The 19353-nt window shown below is 40.7% G+C and overlaps 1 long non-coding RNA gene across 1 annotated transcript; it reads left to right on the forward strand.

The window, feature by feature from the left end:
* The first annotated feature begins 1018 nt into the window (after positions 1 to 1018).
* On the forward strand, positions 1019 to 18930 carry LOC117884184. Its single transcript, XR_004647508.1, has 3 exons — positions 1019 to 1095; positions 6240 to 6332; positions 17045 to 18930. It is a non-coding gene; the product is annotated as an uncharacterized LOC117884184 (long non-coding RNA).
* The last annotated feature ends 423 nt before the right edge of the window (positions 18931 to 19353 follow it).

The raw sequence follows: 19353 nt of genomic DNA on the forward strand, positions 1-19353 counted from the left end.
TATTTTATACTTTCAATGTACTGTATGTGGTCTGCTTGTGAGAGAGGCTTAAATTGCAAAAGGCATTCACGTCTTTTAAAAATTTACATTCAAGGTCTTTTCTTGAATTTTTGTTGTTCCCCCCCCCCACAATAAAAGATTGAGATCAAATCATCTCATCAAAGTGTCAGTTACAAACCCCTTCAAATTAATGTTTCTTTGCTGATCAGTAGGAGATGTAAGATGTTTACCCCATGGTTTTTATATTTCATCCTGTTCACATACTTAAGGCTACAGTCTCTGAAGTTACATACAGTTGGCATTCTTGAGTTTCTAAGCCTGGATTAATAGTAACAATGCTCAGATGTTGCCCAAAAAATAAGAGTACTGTCCATCCATCATCTCCTTCTCCTTCTCCTTCTCCTCCTTTATTATCATCATCCCTTAAAATAAGCAAGCCACTTTCTAAGTTTTATATAAGGCTATATATTATTCACTGTATGTGAAATACTCATCCTATTGAGATCAAGTGTGACTTGCTGTTGTCTGGGTGTTGATATATGGAAAGAATATAATAGGAGACTTTCAAAGGCATGTGTTAACTCTTCCCATCCCATACTTCCTACCCTACACAGATATGTAACACTGCCTGATGTGACATAGTATATATATAGAAGATCTGCATCCTTCACATAGTAAAAACTCCTCATTTACTTCATTTAGATGTTTTATTGAGTGAAGACTGAAGGATCAAGTCCAATACCAGTATGTCTAAAAGAATTGTTTCCCAACTGGCAATGATTTTGCACTGTAATTGATATGCTAGATTTCTCTTTTCTTAATGATGAGCATTTGTCCTCTTCCCCATTGGGTACCCTTGTGCCAGACTCGATTCAGTTATGCAAAGTTTAAGGGCTTGTTTATAGTGGTACAGCTTTTTGCTGACTATTGTGCTGCTAATGTGAATACATTGTTCAGAACAATTCCAGATAAAACGCTCGAGTGTGAACTGAGACAGTGCTAGGGGTTGGCACAGGCTGAAATGCCAGCATAGGGAAAGCCTAACTCACAGCAAAGCTTCGTTTGATTATGAGACAGCCTCCAGCATGAACTGAGGTGAGTACAGCTGTTTGGAAGGCAGCTCACACTACCCAGGGTTTAGCCAGATATAGTGTTATAGTTGCTTGAAAAGGCTGGGAACCCCTCTCCTAAGGCATATCAAGTGCATCTTAATTGGACTTGTTCTGCAGAGTACATCAATCTTCAGCAAAGTAGTCAGAGTACTAATTTCAAAGAAAAGCTATAATTACAGATACCCTTTATCAGAAGCTTTGCATGTTCTCTGAAGGATGTAGGTTTTGAATGTGTCAGGCCATCTATTTGGGGGATCCTGATAGCTTAAGCTGCTCCATGGCTTAAATTGCTTCAAGTTATTAGTTATATTTCACAAATGTCAGTGCTGCTCCGTAGAAACTTGATGTGGCCTTACCCAGACAGTGCTTCATTACTGACATTTCTTTCCCTAGCTAGTGCCTTTTCCTTGGAACCCATTGTCTTGAGTTGTCTGTCTTTGTCTCTGGCTTTTAAACCCCAGAGAGCTGTCAACTAAGTATCAAACTGGGGCCGAGGTAATGCAGGTCACTGATGTTTTAATTGACACTTTGCTTTGCATAATGTGCAGAAAGCATGGGGGATGAGCTTCAAGGTCAACCTCAAAATATGGACACTCCTTCTTAATATTATGTTTGTATTAATTGTGCATGCTCTCCACAGTGCTGCCCAGTAATTTTTGGCTATATTTAGGAAAGATCTCCCCCCCCCCCCCCCCCCCCCCAGAAAAGGGGGATTGTTTTTTCTCCCTTCACAGGAGGTAAAAAACGCACTTGTTTGCTTTTACTTTACTTTCCTGCAAAGTTTCCATCTAACTCTGCCAACATGTGGAGAAATTAGCTCTGAAGGCAGTTCCTCACTTTATTCATGAAGTAGAGCTGCCATGAATACCATACTCCTACTTTTGCTGTTCTTTTAGATGATAATCTAGAGAAGGTTCATGTTCATGTAAACTGTCTAGACCTCTAGAAATAATGCCGCATAATATCTGAAGCTAAGGCCAGATCCTCAGCTGGTGTAAATTGGCATAGCTCCATTGAGTTCAACAGAGTTATGCTGATTTGTCCAGCTGAGGGTCAGGTCCTTAAGACTTGTTCTAAGATAACATGGTTAAAAAGGAAGTTTCACAGGACCTGATTCAACTCTCAGCTTTCATTAATATGTCTCCATGGACTTCAGTTGAGTTACTCCCATTTTAAGACTGATTTAAATGAGAACACAATATGACCCACAGTGTACCTGAATATCTTGATGACATTTCTTTTGACAAGGACAGCCAAAGAATTTATCAAACCAGATTTGGAACTTCTCTATCTGATTATCTGAGTGAGCATCAGGTAGGAGAAGACATCCCCGTTCCAACTTAAGCTGTTGCGAAACTCTTGTTGCAACAAGTATTCAAGCTTTCCCAGCACCTGATGATTTAAATGGTTTTTGAGTTTGCTATGTACAAGAAAAGTGGTGTTTGCTGCCTTTACAAACCTCTAGAGAAACATTCTGTGTAGCTCTAATTCAAACTAGACCAGCTGGGCAGATAAATCATTATGTAAAAATCCATCATTGCTATCAGAATATTTTAAGGAAATGAGCAAAACTAGGTATGCTTCCCTTCAAGAGTTTCCCCCCAAAATGCTGAATTTACTATAATTAGTTTTGTTCTCTACAGAAACCTTCATTTAGTGGCAACGCCATTAAACAAGTGAAATACAAATTACAAGTGACATTTATATGATCATAATCACTCCTTCCTGGCTGCCAGGAATATTTTCTCATAGAGAACCTGCATTTCTGCAGATGGTATGAAAAAAAATGAGGCCTGCAGAACACACCATTATTCCTGTGAGGCCGTCAGTTCATTAGTCGAAGCAGCCAAGTCTTGACGAGCCGCAACTGATCAGCAAATGGGAAATGAGCAGGAGTATAAATTCCCAGCAAACTGAATCATTAACATTTGCTGCCTGCATCCTGGAAACCCGGTAAATCAAAAGTGTCATGATGTATCAAGACAAAATATCATTACTAATTGGGATTAATTTGCTGCCGTGGGATTGCCGACCTTTGCTGAAAGAAAATAAAATTGCTCATTAACTTTTCTTACTTATTTTTTATTATTATTATTTATTTAGGATAGACTAAGGTGCCACTATACCATATCTTTCACTCAGTTCCATTCTTGTTATAGTTTGATGCTTTGAATGACAAATGTAATATTTTCTGCATGGACCGGATATTTGTGTTCAGAGAAAGTAACACACATCCACACTATGTTAGTTCTGATTGAGAAGTGTGGAAAACATTATTAGAAAAATAATTAAGGTGGAATTTTGTCCTATTTGAAGGAAAATAGGTAAAAATAAGACATTTGGGATTTACTTTCCTATTTCTTTTGATTGTTAACATGAGGCATGGGACTATTGTGGGAACACCATCTCTGTCTGGCACTCATTGGCATTCCCCAATGCTTGATAATTCTTAGCACTTACAGAGCATCTTTTCATCTTCAAAGGACTTTGCAATTGTTATCCAGTTGATCCTCAAAACAGTCTTCTGAGAAAATGCTACTGAGAATATGAGCTACAGAGCCATTTATGGAGGATCAGGCCTATTATAATTTTTCATCAGTGGCCGCAAGGAGCCCTGAAAGAGAATTCATCGATAAAATGAAAGTCATCAACCCCTATAAATGTGTAACAGGGCAGTTTGGGTGGAGCGGGCCTACTGTCAAACACATGGCACCTACCCACCTGTAAGCTGCTGGTGAGTGTGTGTTACAGATCCCTCTTCATGCCGATCCACAGAGCATACGAGTTGTTACAGCTCCCAGCTATAAAATCTTGGCTATTTAGTTCATGCTGTAGCACCTAATGTTTTTAGCTCTGGGGGGTCCCCAGTTCAGTCTCTGGTGCATCAGCCAATGTGGATACCATCACACGCCTATGTCCTGGACCTCATTCATACACTAGTACAAAGTGGAGGTGTGATGGGGTATTCACCCCACCCCAGCCCCAAAAGGATTAGGGAAGCTGAGAATGGGCCAGTTAGTGAGATAGGCCACACATGAGGGGTGTACACTGGAGAAGCAACCCCAATGAGAAGATGGAGCTCAGCTAAGCAGCTGTGGGCTGAGCTAGTATAAAGCCAGGAAACTGGCAATAGAAATGACTACAGTGAGGAAGTCTGTAGCCACCCTCTGTACATTAAAGAGGGAAGCCTGGGAAAGAGTAGGACTCTGGGAGCCTGGCCCTGAGGAAAGGGTGTACCCAGAAGAGAGAAGGGTGAAGATGAGAGCCTGTGGGAGGTGGGTAGGAAGCAGCCCAAGGAAGAGCAGCAAGGGTAGGGACTGAGCAGTCCTTGCAGGGGTGCTGCAACAGTGGGGGTGCTGAGAGCCTTGAACCAAACTGTAAACCCTGTATCTGATGGAAACCACTTCAAGCCAGGGCATGCCGCCACACCCCCAATGCCCTTATTTCCAGCACCTATGAGACCTTTGCTGTGTGTTGTAGGGTCTCTGGACTGGAACTCAGAGTAGTAGGTAGGCCCAGATTCCCCTACCAGTCACTGACTGAGTGGCATTGCCTGGACAATGGGGCCAGTGAGAGACTGTATCTCAGAAGGGGAAGCCACATAGTAACCTGGCCAGAGGAGGCGTTCTGAGGAGGAAGCTGCAGCTCCTGGTGCAAGAGAGGGGCCACAGAGTGAGAGGTATGACAATGGGCTGAGAGATGGCAAGGGGAGGTGTCAGACCTGGAAGACAGCTAATCCCCAGAACAGCTAGGATCAAGCGCCACCTGCAGTGAGTATCCCATGATAGGTGGTTCCATTCTGACTGGTCAGCATTTTAAATCCAGTTGCACTGGTGTAAATGCCTACACAATGTCCAGAGCGCAATTAATAGATCAGGAATGAAGATTAGGCAAAATAGTTGAATCCCGAAGTTGAGTAGGCTTGTTCTTTCCTCAGAAGGCCTGCCACAGCCTTGGGTTGAAGTGAGGGAATGTTAGGCAGGGTTGTGGTAAAAAATATAGGCTTCTCTATATGAGAGGAAGATCTCTGGAGAGAGGTCCTTATCCAATTTAAGGCAAATATATAAGTGGTTCCTACTCATCCATATTGATCAGGGAGAAAAAAGGAGGGAAAGAGAAAAGAGGCGGTCAGGAAGGAGAAAATAATAATGGCAAGGAACAGACAGCACTGTTGGGGATGGAGATGTCTCCTGACACCCCCCCGTATCATCACCTAGCAACACCCAATTGCCCAATTCACCCCTTTACTTCTAACACCAGCTCCTGACCACCCATAACAATATGAAAAATGGACTAAAGGAGAGTACACTACTCAAACTCCTCCCCTCCGCTCCCCTTCCCCCCGCCCACACCTCCCAGCCAGCTGTGAACAGGCAACATTTCACATGGAACCCATTTCCCACATAGTTCACAAGAGGGTGCCTTCCTTTATTTATTGTGAGGCCTGTGAGATTTTAAAAGGCCCTGCCAAAATACGTCTCAGTGTTCAAATAGGAACAAGAAGAGGTAAATGATACCTGAAAAATAACCCATGACAATTCTGAGACAATAATATACAATTAGTTTAAAAAGTTGACAAAATATTCCTCTTTCTTTCCATAGTATTGAGCATATTAAAAGTTTTTCAGTGCCTGTTTCAACATGTGCATGAGTAACCATGTGCTTGAATCCTTGCCCCACTCTGAGCTGCTCCCCAGTTCTGCCTTAATGCGTCCCCAAAGCCCTCTACAAACAGTAGTTAAACATATATTTAGTCTGCCAGGTTTATGAATGTCCCTCATTACTTTCTCATGTGCACCCCAGCCCCTCATGATTCCTTGGCTTTCCTACTTATACACAAACTAAATCATAGTTTCTCCCATAAATACAGTACAACATGAAATTATTATCAGCGCTCCATGATTGTATTGAAAATGGGGAATGGTAGAACTGTAACACCTTCTTCTAATGATTTAAGTTTCTAATCTTGTGACCCTCCCAGCGTGCTGTCTCATAAACTGTAATCACATACTAGAGTTCACCACATATTTTGTCCAGAGCTTATTACTCTGTGTTGGGTTTCATAATGTGTGTGTGGGGGGGTCATTTTTATCTGCTATTAACAAAACCATTATTTTTCTGATCAAGCCAATGAGGGAGAAGATGTATTGTGTGTGTCTGCTCAGTCTCCTCACAAGAGGCTATTCTACCTCCTGGAATCTTCCATCACTGTGAGATAAGGTAACGGTTATAGTAACATTGACAGTGCATATTTGGGGTATTCAAAGTGACACTAGAAAGGACAATGGTCTATAAATAATTAAGAAAAAGTCATTTGTGCTCAGAGATAAGCTCTCGTTTCAACTTCAGGCATGTTGCAGCCAAAATTGATAGTCCAAGGTCAACTTGAGTGTTGCACATAGCTCCATTTGAAATAATGTTGTCCTTTTCAGTTATAGGGGCCAGACTCAGCCTTGGTGTAAAGCTGGTACTGAAGTCAATTGGAGGTTTCTTCATGTCCCTGCCAGCAAGTAGGGGATCTTGGGGGACAACTATTGCACTGGTGGGGTGCAAAATAAACTTTATTGAGAAAATGCAAAAACAGGGAAAATTCAATAGTGAGGGGTATGAGGTTTGTTAAGGTAGACAATTGGGGAGGGGTTTCTTTTAGTAAATAGGATAGGGGGTTTCAATAGTGGGGTACAATACAGTGGGGTACAATACAGTTGGTAACCAATTAACACTGAAGTATAAATGTAACAGGTAGCTAACAATTTATATGTAAAGAGTGTGTCACCGCAGCATATAACCAACTAACAATTGGGTTAAATGTGTTAAATAACCAACAACTTTAAGTAAAAAATGTGTCACAGTGGTGTAAATGTAAAATGTGAGGTGTGTTAGAGAGAAAAGGGGTAACCAATGGGGTTTTATGCTAGACTTCAGTAATACAATTGAGGTTTGGCAGCAGTGGTAACGGGGTGAGCATGTGGGGGAAGGGATTAAAAGAGAGAGAGAGAGAAAGAAAGAAAGTGGTAGAGAAGTGAGGTTGGGGGATGGGGGAAGAGGAGCCCGTGGTGGAGCAGAGGCCAAAGGCAGAGGGAGATTTAAACTCAGGGAGACACAGAGAGCAGACAGGCTGCAAGTTTAAACAGCAGAGAGACAATTATACAGAACACAGTAAAATCTTATCTATGATTTAATTTAACCAAGACTACACAAATTAGCAAGTAACAAAACTCAATGCAACAATTTTTAAGCCTAACTTACAGAGTACAATGCAAGCAATTTCCTAAACCTAACTTAACCACAGCTATGCAAAATGAAATTACAATTTATCTAGACTAAAAGCTAAATCTAACCGAATGGGTGCACCTTATACTAGGGGTAGTTCCAGAGGGCAGACTGGTGTGTGCCCAGGATACAGCTCCAAGGGGGGAGAGGGGAATTAACTAGTGGTGGCTGCAGCAGTGGGGTGGCTGCAAGCTGGCAGCCCAGGATACAGTCCAGGAAGGCACAGGCTTATTTCTAGCAGCAAAGGCGCTGCGGAGCAAGAAACAGATTACAGATACAGACCAAGGAGTTAGCTTGGGTCTGCCTGCTGGGGGAAAGAAAGCCAGCAGGTAAAACAAGGGGGGTGTGCAAGAGGTTTTTCCTTACCAATCCCCAAAGCAGCAGCAGGAACAGCAGTTTCAACATCAGAGGACACAGAGAGGACTCGATTCGTTTACAATAATCAGGAGCTCTCCGGGCACAAATTCGTTGTTCATGGGAGGGGAGTTTAAAAACGGGGGTACGCTCAAAAACAAACGAGAGCAGGGAGAGGGCCCCCCAAAGACCCCTAGCTGATCAGACTAGGCGGCAAAGCAAGGACCTTCTTCGGGGGTCTGATCAGAAAATGTCTGTTTTTAAGGGCAAATTCAGGCAGTTTCCCGCCAGTAACTTTGATTGGCTCCTCTGAATCCAGGGGAGCAGAGAAGGCAGGGAAAACTTGCAGGTAGGCACAGGACATGTCTGGGCAAGTTCTGAGTCACAGGTATGACTCATATGCTCAGCTATGTGGCCACTTTAGGTCTCACATACCTGGGCAGAGCACCCTACACCGAGCCGGGTCCTGAACAAAGAAGCTAGACAAAGGAGCGAAAAACCCCCACCTCCCTGAGCAGAGCAGATGGCTCCAGTCAGTCTGCACAAGCCATTTTCATGAACAGGGCCAGGCTGTGACTTTGGTTAGTTCCATGGCCCGGGGCGGCCACACAGCACAAACAGAACAGCAGGGGAACAGCTGTAACAGACACTTCACTGTTGCCAGTACTAGATTTGGCCCATAATTCTTTTTGAATATCTTTGGGCTGAGACTCACCTGCTGCAGTGGTGTTTAGGGTCGTAAATGAACCACCAAGGTCCAGGAAAGAATTCTCTCATCTTAGGAGCAGTGTAAGGCCAATGTAAGCCCTACACTGCTGCTTATTGCAAGCCACACAGAGGGGAAAAGCTGGGGCTGGCAGAGGGAAGAGAGATGTCGAGGAGGGTGAGGGGGTAGTGGTAGCACTTGATGCTGTGCAGAGTCTGGGCTGCGATCCATAAGCCCCTTGGGACACGCCACTTTTGCCACCCCTTCTTGCTGTGCAACATCTGCTGTGTTTCTTCTTTCAGGAGATGCCAGAGAGAGAGAGAGAGAGAGAGAGAGAGAGAGATCTTGAAATAGAAGAAGGGCCATATTTACAGCAGAGATGGATTTGGCCAAAGATATTTACAAACATCACATTAAGAAACCTGTAGGAAAAAACTGCTACTGTGCTAGATTTTTTCCCCACCTCTTCCTAACCCCTACCTCCTCTTCTCCCCAGGCCTGATAGGTATTTGACTTTTCTGGGCATTTGTTATGTATAGGTTAGGCAATGGACTCATCAGAAGACAATACAAATATTGAGAAATACTGTACGCTTATCAAAGGCTAAATTAAAAACCGTTCTCATTATGGGCAGCAGTGTTATTCTTGTGCCCCAGACCTTGTGGCTCATCTGTTTAATATGTATGTAGGCTGGCTTTCAGACGCATGATAAACTACCGGCTTGTCTACTGAGCCCAAGCTGACTTTATTAACACCATCATTAAAAACACATAGACAGTATTTCATTAATTTAGAAGCAAGAAGCTGTTTTAATTAGATACTGTAACTCAGTTTAAACTTCTCTTTATCTAACTTCAGAGTCAGACACCTGGATTGTGACAATGTCTTTAGTGACGCAAAGGTCCTTTTTCCAACCAAATCCATAGGAACCTGTAACATTTACCAGTACATTTGTGTTATTAAGATAAGCAATGCCAGTCCAAGTCAAGAACAGGGACTCTCAAGTCAATAGGCAAACAGATGAGCTGCACGTCAGCAGTACAGTGGTTGGGGCACTAGCCTAGGACTTGGAGACCTGGGGTCAATTCCCTGCTTTACCACGGATGTCCTGACTGACCTTGTTGCAAGTTACTTAGCCTCACAGTGCCCTATCTGTAAAGTGGAGGTAAAAATCATTCCCTACCTCACTTGTGAGGATAAATACAGTACAGGGTGTGAAGCACTTTGAGATCTACTGATGAAAAGTGCTATATAAGAGGTAGGCATTTTTTAATTTAAGGTAGACTGTCAAAGTGAACTATTTATTCTGTGGCCGCACCTTACATAGTGAATTTAAAAAGTTGCATTAATGTGATTATGATTAAATATTAAAACAAGAATAAACTATTTCAAATTCTCCTCTAGCATGGGAGTTATTTTACCCCTGAGCATAGGTGTTGATGTTAATAATTTTACATCCAAAAGACTGTGAGGACTCCTCTCACATGGTGCTAGATGAGGATGAATGAAGGTGGCTCTGGAACACAAAGGTGCCTCCTCCACATGCTCCAGTTCTGCCTTATTTGAACTTTAAGAAGATTTTTCCAATGAAGCCAGGAAGCCAGCCAGCCACCCATATCTGCCCTAGCTGCTGATAGACGCTCATCAGCCTATCTACAGGTGGTACCATTTTGTGCACAGTGTATGATAACGATCCTCTTTTGGCAGTAAGTTCTGCAGGAACCCCCTCAACCAATTTCCAAACTAGAACTGGTTATTCTGGTTTTAAAACGGCTTTTGGCTCACATCTCCCATGGATTTCCAGTTATTGCATCAGCCATGTCATCCAGTGGCACTAGTCAGTGCTGGATGTTCCTTTGCAGTGGTACAGGCTTTGTTTTGATCAGCAAGACATTTATGAACAGGTGATCCTTCCTGAAAAGAACACAAGGCTTGTGTTGGTTGAAAAAAAACCTTTCTGTGCAATACAGTATAGAGCTAACTTATGACCTACCCCAAGCATCAGCTTCAAAGTTTCAAACTCATCACACACAGTGACATATTGAAATGTACAAGTTGTTAATGATAGACCAGGAAGACTGAGCATTTCACACAGGTTTCGTAGCTGTAGGTCAGGGATCGGAACTCCCCTGACGGGCCTGGAGGGTTTGTTTACCTGCAGCGTCCATAGATTTGGCCGATCGCAGCTCCCAATGGGGGCTGTGGGAAGCAGCATGGGCCGAGGGATACACTTTCTGCTGCTTCCCGCAGCCCCCATTGGCCTGGAGCGGTGAACCGCGGCCAGTGGGAGCTGCGATCAGCCGAACCTGCGGACGCGGCAGGTAAACAAACTGTCCTGGCCTGCTAGCGGCTTTCCCTGACAGGCCACATGCCAAAGGTTGCCGATCCCTGCTATAGGGTGACCAGATGTCCCAGTCTTATAGGGACAGTCCTAGTATTCGGGGCTTTATCTTATATAGGCATCTATCACCCCCCACCTCCTGGCCCAATTTTTCACACTTGCTGTCTGGTCACCCTATGTAGCTGTAAAGGTCCATACAGATTCCCAGCTACTTTGAATAAGCAACATTGATCATCAATAATATGAGTCCTATGAAAGGAAGAGCAAAATTCACATGGATATGCTGGAATGGATTTTCAACCCACCCATGAATTACGGATGCTGCTGTTTTCCCATAAGCAAGGAGATGCTATATACTTTTTCAGAATGACCTTTATTTTAAAGAAATGTCATTTTTGAAATCTAGTCAGTTTTCAAAACTTGAGTTAACAGGTAATGATATCTACCTCTTGGTCTCCCTGCCAATGTTTCTGTGATTATTATTTTTTTTTTTGCAATCACACTTTCCAATTTTATAACATTTTTCTTTACCCTGTTTGTTGTATGAAAGACCTATACAAACAACAAGGGAATCCAGCTAACTAAATTGAAAAGGAAACAGTGAAATTGAAAATGCGCCAAGTGCTGTCAAAAGCATAATATAAACTGAAAAATAGAGAACACCATTTTTTTTCTAATCCCTTTAATTTAAACCAATCTTAGGCGCTACTTGACGAAAATGGTAAAAACATTTTCTAATATAAGTGTGAGATTGTTTGGTTTTTTTAATTTGTTGACTCTTTAGGAGAAGGGCTAAATAAGAGAGCACAAAAGGTAACATCTCCAAAAGAGAACATGCGATCTGTGCCTGCACTGCTCTGCGTTAGAAAATGGCAGCTTCCTTCTGTGTGTTGACAGCAGCTGTCTAGAAATTCAAAGGTTCAGTAACAGAAAACAAACAGGAAAAGTGACATAGCTCCATATACCATAAATATAGGGGTGCCATTTCTAGCACAAGAAAAAACTTCTTTTTTTCCCCCTTTGTACAGTCCAAAGGAAGGTCACCAAAAGGAACTTCGGGCAATTTGCTCCAGCTCTATCACTCCACAAAGCCTATATAAAGCTCAGCTGGCCTCTGCTTGCTTAATTGTGGTGGAATAAGAGTTTGAATACACAGCAAGACTGAACCAGTACCTCTGTTTATCTGTAGTAATAGGGTGTGAGCACTTCTGACTTTCCTAGAATGTTTTCTTAGAGAAAACAAGTTTAACAACACAAGACAGTATTAAATCAGCTGGTTTGCATTGTCTTATGTGCAGATAAAGAAATGAGTTTGCGTGGCTCCATTACCAAAGCTTTAGGAAGAATTAACAATTTTTCTAAGATATACTAGAAAATAACACTGCACTTTAATAGTTAAAATATTTAAAGACAGTAATTCATCGATTTCTGTGTTTTAGCTAATAACTCTGAAACTGAATCCTTCCCGCACTATGAAATTTTGCTTAGGGCTGCTCTTTGCAATTCCTCTATGTTGTTAAGTTCTCCATATGTTTTCCCTCTTGAAGGACATGTTCAATGGAGGGATTCTTTCCTCCAGCTGCCTAATGGTACACGTGGCATGGCAGACATTGTGGCTTTATTCTTAACATGTCCCGTATCTTCTTTTCTAGATAACTTTGGAGATAATACGTTGTTGAACTCTGACAGATCTCAGCAACTGTTATAAAGTCATTCAATTTCAGACCTACCATTCTTCTAACGCATTGGCTTTCAAAGGCATTTAGACATCTGGCTACCTTTGGTGGAATTCCAGCTTTCACATCAGTTAGACATTTTTAAACCAATGCTTTTAAAAAACAAAATAAGCTTTTACATACATTATGAACAATAGCCTGTGTTTAAAAAAGCATAGGCACAAAAGTATGGGCCTGATCTGTGTGCTCAAAACACACCTGATGTGTATACAAGTTGGGACTGCACAGGTGTAAAGGTATGAACAGATGCAAATCTCAACCTTATATGCAAGGATCAGACATACTTTCATCCATTCATTTTTAGAATTTTGGGCCAAGGCATGTTTCCATATCTTTGCAAACGAGTCCCTTCCTCACTCTTAGTATTGTGACCTTTTGCATGCTAGTTATACTAATCTTATTCAGAGAGTAAATATTTCAATTTTAATTGCATCAGAACTAATTCAGTCTAGCCTATAGATGGGGCTCTTTGAATTAGCTACAATTAACCTGAACATCTTAATTTCTTTGTATGGGAAAAACAAGACATTCATTCCCTGTTCATTTCTGTTAGCACAGAGCCGCAATAAATGAATACTGTAGGTGTTAACAAGCATGACTGTGCTACAGAGTAAGTTGTTCTTTTGCAATATCTTCTTATAACACTTAGACTTTCAAGGGAACTGTTGTTTCAAACACAAAAGTAATACCTCCAACATGTGAGATGTCTGACTGCAGCACATTTTTTTGCTGCACTTCGTTTCTGCAGCTGCAACCCAACTGGAGTGTTAAAGCATTATGACTAAACATTCAAAGCTAGGAATGCTTATTTTAGATAAAGTAGGGAAAAGCACTTTTGCATTGTCGGGTACTTAAATAATAAGTCTGACTGATGAAGAGGTTGTGCTAGCGGCAGCTCATCCTTATGCTGATATAACTTTGGATGTAGCTTTTATTGAAATTGTGAAATTATTTAGGACCATGTATTTAGAGTGCTTAGATGAATCAGTGTGAAAATATATGCAAAAGTCTATTCCTGTTTAGGAAAAGCACTTAAGTGTGTGATTAAAGTTACACAGGTTCTTAAGTGAATTGAGTCATGTGTTTTTTATATTTACTGTAAAATATCTACAGTAGTTGCTTCTGGTGAATCTTCAGAACATTCAGGGTGTGTTTGCATGTATTCTTCTCCTGTAGTAAAGAGGATAGGATTCAGACATTGTGTGCTAAATCTGCAGTAAGCCAGGTTGTTGAATCTATACTTAAGATCCTACTGTGTAAGGTCCTCGCTCCTCAGATATACACTATAAGTAAGATTCTAACACCCTTTCTCCATGAGTAGTGCTGCTGACTATGATGGAGTAAGATGTTGTTTGGGGTGAAAATGGGGTACTAAGTACTTAATACCATGGGGAGGAAGTATGCAGGTTCTTCTGAAGTTAAGGCATCTCAAATCCACCAACAGTTAGCTTTATTGGGTGGAAGTCTGTATAATGATGTTCCACCTCAGCCTAGATAGTGAAGGCAAGATCCCTTTTCTATTGAATCAATGGAAAGACTCCCATTGAGTTTGGCAAGAGTTGGTTTGGACCCTGAGGAAGCAAAAGGAATATCAGTGCTTTCCTTTCTGCAATAACTAACTTGTACAGTTCGGATGTTTAGCCCACAACTTACTGTACTGCTCTGCATTTTAAAAGATTAGCATGGGATTTAGGCACACAAATCTCATTGCATGAGGAATTAGCCAGCCAATTCCCACTCTAATCAATGGGAACCACATGGCTAAATCCTGTGTAACTCATTGAAAATGTAGAAGTTTCTCAGTTGTTTGTTGCCATATGGCTAGATAATGCTGGGGGTTGTGCAACATAAACATTAGTTTAAGTTTCTAGAGTAAAAAGATTAGGTTTGGCATGTTGTTAATAGAGCTTCAACCTCCTCAAATGGTGTAGCTTATCTTCATAAAAGTTGTTATGGCTTCAAGTCTGGCTGCTGTTTCTTCTCCAAGCCTCTCCAAGTTATTCAGTCTCTCTTGCTTACTGCAGTGCATAGAAAACAATAACATGTGTCAATTAATTCCTAGATTTCCTCCCTTCCCTCCCCCCCAAAAAAACCCAACAACTTGGGCTGAATTCTGGCCCCAGTGAAGTCAATGGCTGGCCCTAATGAAGTCAATGGCTGGCCCCAATGAAGTCAATGGCTTAAATGGGGCCAGGATTTCACTCATCATCTGTCTGAGAAACAAACAAACAAAATTGGAAAATATTATTTTCTCTTTCCTAACTAATTTGTCTGCAATTTGAGTGTTACATCAAATTATGATTTTTACAGTGGATAAAGATTTTGAGACATCTGCCCACTTCATTATTTATCTTGGGTGTGCTTTAATTAACCCATTCTCCTACACGTCCCTGGAGCTCATCTTTCAGTTCTGTTGATGATATTTATTTATATGGTTGTCTAATGCCTTATGATTTATTTTCACTGCTGTCACTGGTACTTCTAAATAACAGTCAGGAGCTCAGACAATTGATAGAAATGTTCACTGTGCTGTAATATTAAATGTCTTACAGCCAAACAACCCAACTATTTGTATTGTACTGTATACTTCTTTTCTTCTGAGAATGTAATACCTTCCTGTTCTTTCATCTCTCACTCCCTATTATCCTCAGAACAGATAATAAGAGCTCAAATTATTGTTATGGCCCCCAAATGGAGCATAATTTGATATACCATAGAAAATGCTAAATGACAATTTTCTCCACATTTTGAGGTATTGATATTACATTTGTGCCAACCATAGATCATTTATGGGACAAATTGCTTCAACAAATACATTTAACGTTGGATAATATAAATAAAAATATGCCTATATTGTTCTTTTATAACCCATGAATATATGATTTAATCATTTAATCAGATATACAAGCATGCACTGAGCGAAGGACTGAGTCCATAGAATGGATAAAAATACTGTGTACTATTGTCATAATATCTAGGGAATTTTTTATCCAAGTTTCTCTGTATGGTCGTGCAGAGAAATCTTTTGTAAATGTGCATTAGCGTGCAATCAAACTGAGGCCATGATCCTGCAAATACTTATAAATGTGCTTAACTTTTTATGCATGTGAGCAATTCCATTGAAGTAAAATATTTGACACCCCTGGGATTAAGCACAGACATAAGTGTTTGCAGAACTGGGGGCTTAAAAACGTACCAACTTTACTTTATAGAGCTAATGCACATCTGTCATGCTCTATTGTATCAATAACACTATTTCCAATGAAGATTGTAGTGCCTTGTAACTTGCTATTGTATGAAAATCCATGTCTTCCAGGGACATATATACATACTTAATAGGTGCTATTAGAAACTCAGCATTTGCCACTCCAGGTTCCTGCACTAACTGTGGTATTTTCCTGTACTTATAACAGGGTGGCCAACGTGGGGCTCCGGAGCCACATGTGGCTCTTCAGAAGTTAATATGTGGCTCCTTGTATAGGGACCGACTCCGGGGCTAGAGCTACAGGCGCCAACTTTCCAATGTGCCAGGAGGTGCTCACTGCTTAACCCCTGGCTCTGCCATAGGCCCTGCCCCCACTCCACCCCTTCCCACCCCCTCACTCCTCATCCCCAGAGCCTCCTGCACACAATGAAACAGCTGATGGGGAGGGAAGGGGAGGCGTTGATTGACCAGGCTACTGGTGGGTGGGAGGTGCTGGGAGTAGGGGGAGAGGGGCTGATTGAAGGCTGCTGACGTGGCTCTTTGGCAATGTATATTGGTAAATTCTGGCTCCCTCTCAGGCTTAGGTTGGCCATCCCTGACTTATAATAAGAGATCCCAGTGTACCACAATCACTGCAGTAGGTCAGATAGTGAGGTTTATTTTCTAATAACCTTTTACTTTTTAAAAGAACTTAAGAACATACATTGACTTAAATTATGTATGTTATTTTACACTTCCTTGCTGTTCAGCAAATATTGTTATATACTAAAAAAAAAAAAGTTAAACAGTTTTACAGCAGCTGAATTATACATTATCGATAAAACAAAGTCAGTTATCTAGGTATTTGTCAGGAATTTTTTGTCTCCCTTATTGGGTTTTCAGTTAATGTGTGTATTTCTCCATTACCATTATATCTTAAGCTTTATTGTACCAGGCAGGAGTGTTTTCTTTTTCCATTTCCCAGCTAATGAGAAACTGGCTGCCTCTCGTAAATGTGTTATTAATGATTTAGGTTCTCCAAAGGCCATCTTGTTAATTGGGAAACCTAAAAGGACCTAATGGCTCCTTAAGAAGATTACATCGAGTCATTGATCTGATTTGGTCAGTTATCCTGCCCCAGTAACCTTGTGCCTCTGGACAATCCCACCTGCTATGCATAAAGGGCCCTGTATTCCCACATGCCCTCCAGCATCAGTCACTGGTAGGTTACAAATATTAAAAGCTTTGCTGAATTAAGGTACCATTAACGTAATATCTTAAAACAGTTTTCCCTTGTAATGGTATCTCTCTGTTGACATCTATTCCTCTTCTCTTCAGGATGCCAGCATTCCCCTTTATGTCCTCAGGGATCAGATATCTGCAGATCTGTAGGAAAGTATCCTCTTTTCCAGTTCTCCAATAATTGGCAAGCGACCCACACCAGCATGCTGCAGAGGAAGGTGAAAAATCTCCAAGGTCACTGCCAATCAGATCTGGAGAAAAAAATCTTCCTGGTCCCATATATTGTGTTCAGTTACATTTAACAAGAACCAGACAGCCAAGCACCTAGAGAGAGAATGCTCGGTGCCACCTCACAGCCCTGGCCCACCACATCCAATGTCCCATCTCCAGCCTGGGCCATCCCTGATGCTTCAGAGGAAAGAGATTTTTAAAAATACCTGGCATAAACTGGGGGAAAGGAAATCCCTTCCTGCCCCCTGCAGGTGGCTTGCTGAAACCCTGAAGAATGAGCCTTTATATATGCTAATTTATGTGAGTGAAGTGTGTGATTTATTTATAAGCATTCATTAAGGAGATTTCTATAATACAACTATGAATCATATCATCAATGGCAGAATTCATCCTAACTCCAATTATTGTCTTATCTCACTTAAACTTTCACCTAGATATGTTTGCATTATTGCACACTCTCATAAGATAAATTTAAAATGAAAATGCCTGAAGCAATACTGTCCACTTCACTATGACAGTAATATTTTGTTGTAAATCTCCTGTGGAAGAGTTAAGTCTGTATTCATTTCAGTGAGAGTCAATACAACCCTAACTATTAATTCCTTGGTGTTGTAGTTTGTTTTTTTAACTCAAACTTTCTTGAACGGTTACAACATATACTTAGAGTTGGGTTTTCTAAAGCATTCAGCATTGGCCTAACTCTGCTCCCTTTGAAGTCATTGCTGCTAAACCACAGATCTATACTTGCCACCTTAACTATCCCTTAACAAAGCTTGTTCTCTAAACATCTTCTTCAGCTTCTCTGTTGTATGTTTGTGAAAATTATTAGGAATCCTAATGAAAACCATTGAAAACAGCTATCATGCAGGGCCCCACACTGAAATTGATAGTTGAAATGGAGAAATTTGCATATTTGAAATGACTCTATGTTGCTGTGAATGTAGAACTTATATTTAGCTCCCATAATTCCCTGAGCCCGAATTTTATAATGAAGTAGAAATTAATGTAAGGATAAATTCTCATCACAAAGTACAGCGCATAACTGTTTAAGTTCAGTTTATGGTCTGTTGATTGGCTAAGTCTGAGTTAATTGAAAGTAATTATAAATAGGCAATTTGCAAACTGAAAAAAGAAAATCAGAGTGAAAAATTAAGCTTCCATGGTCCAATTCAGCGAGTCTTATAGTTGGAGCAAAGAAACTTTGATATAAATGTAATTCCTCAGAGACAATGCTCTTCCCACTACTATTATTTGAAAAATAAATGTAAACAGATTCTGCACTCTCCATCCAACAAAAGATCCTATTGGCATGAAATTTCTCTAGTGTAAAATGTCTTCTTCCCTCTAAACAGATACCATACATTGTACCCAAAGTCAAAATATGTTACAAAAATATATTACAAAATATCTTTATATGTATTACAAAATATCTTTAAGTTAAGGTATGGTGATAAAACATGACCTTCTGAATATTTTGGGGGTTCAGTGATATTGTATGAATATTAACTATATTTACTAAGCCTTGTCATCTTATATTTGTCTGTAAAGCATTATGCACACCAGTAGAAAATAGCAATGAATAATAATAGTGTGATCCATATATTTAAGTGGCATAAAAGCCTACCTAGGCTGTAGTACTTACGAAAAAAGAAAACATCATGTCATTATTTATATACTTAGTTACTCTGCAGAGTGATTGTAAAATAGCTTTAAATCCTACTCAGCTCTTCTATCTCGGCTGATTACTTTATCGGAACAGTGAAATGAATTTTAATTATAACATGACATTTCCATGAAATATTCTGATAGATGTTCGTCTTATTTTTCCATCAGTCATCATAAACAGAAGGAAACATTCATGATATTCAGCTACCAAAATACCTCCAGTACTGCCTACCAAAGATACCTTCAGTGTTCATCGATTAGCTCTGATGTCACACAGACTCCAAAGTATTGTAATGTTATTCCCCAAAACAGCCCCTCCTTCTGAAAGTGGTTCTTCCGAGAATGATGTAGAAACATGTTGAGGCAAGCTGCTTGCCTAGCCCTATTGTGAAGGCACCTGTATATGCAAAAGTATCTGTCTCCTCAGCTGGGTAACCTGCAAATCTTTAGTTGATAGTTGTTCAGGAAAATGTAACACATTTTGCAGTCTGTAAGGCAGGATGCTCTGC

Source organism: Trachemys scripta, chromosome 10, assembly GCF_013100865.1.
Source record: "Trachemys scripta elegans isolate TJP31775 chromosome 10, CAS_Tse_1.0, whole genome shotgun sequence".
In the NCBI taxonomy this organism is placed as follows: domain Eukaryota; kingdom Metazoa; phylum Chordata; order Testudines; family Emydidae; genus Trachemys; species Trachemys scripta.